Here is a 1,395-nt window from a genome sequence, read left to right on the forward strand (position 1 = left end):
AATCCGTTATCAAAAATCTCCCAACGAATAAGAGCCCAGGGCCAGATGGCTTCCCAGGGGAATTCTACCAGACATTTAAAGCAGAGCTCATACCCATTCTTCTCAAACTATTCCAAAAAATAGAAATAGAAGGAAAACTTCCAAACTCATTCTACGAAGCCAGCATCACCTTGATACCCAAACCAGACAGAGACCCAGCAAACAAAGAGAACTATAGACCAATATCCTTAATGAATACAGATGCAAACATACTCAACAAGATACTAGCAAATTGAATTCAACAGCATATAAAAAGAATTATCCATCATGATCAAGTGGGATTCATTCCTGGGTTACAGGGCTGGTTCAATATTCGCAAATCCATCAATGTGATCCATCACATTAACAAAAGAAGGGGAAAAAACCATGTAATCCTGTCAATAGATGCAGAAAAAGCATTTGACAAAACACAGCACCTTTTCTTAATAAAAATCCTTGAGAAAGTTGGAATAGAAGGAACTTACCTCAACATTATAAAAGCAGTTTATGAAAAGCCCACAGCCAATATTATCCTCAAAGGGGAAAAACTGAGAGCTTTCTCCCTGAGATCAGGAACAGGACAGGGGTGTCCATTCTCACCACTGCTGTTTAACATAGTGCTGGAAGTCTTAGCATCAGCAATCAGACAACAAAAGGAAATAAAAGGCATCAGAATTGGCAAAGAAGAAGTCAAACTTTCACTTTTCACAGATGACATGATACTCTACATGGAAAACCCAATTGACTCCACCAGAAGCCTTCTAGAACTGATTAATGAATTCAGTAAAGTTGCAGGATACAGAATCAATGCACAGAAATCAGATGCATTCCTATACACCAAAAATGAAGCAGCCAAAAGAGAAATAAGAAACTGATCCCATTCATGATTGCACGAAAAACTATCAAATACGTAGGAGTAAACCTAACCAAGGATGGAAAAGACCTATATGATGAAAACTATAGAAAACTTATGAAAGAGATTGAAGAAGACACCAAGAAATGGAAATACATTCCCTGTTCATGGATCGGAAGAATAAACATTGTGAAAATGGCATTACTACCCAAAGCAATCTACACATTCAATGCAATCCCCATCAAAATTGCACCCACATTCTTCTCAAAGCTAGAACAAACTATCCTCAAATTTGTATGGAACCACAAAAGACCCCGAATAGCCAAAGTTATATTGAAGAAGAAAACCAAAACAGGAGGCATCACAATCCCAGGCTTTAACCTCTACTACAAAGCTGTCATCATCAAGACAGTATGCTATTGGCACAAAAACAGACACATAGACCAATGGAATAGAATAGAGAACCCAGAACTGGGCCCACAAATGGACGGCCAATTAATTTTTGACAAAGCAGGAAAGAGTAT

The sequence above is a fragment of the Suricata suricatta genome, chromosome 5 (genome assembly GCF_006229205.1).
Source record: "Suricata suricatta isolate VVHF042 chromosome 5, meerkat_22Aug2017_6uvM2_HiC, whole genome shotgun sequence".
Lineage (NCBI taxonomy): Eukaryota > Metazoa > Chordata > Mammalia > Carnivora > Herpestidae > Suricata > Suricata suricatta.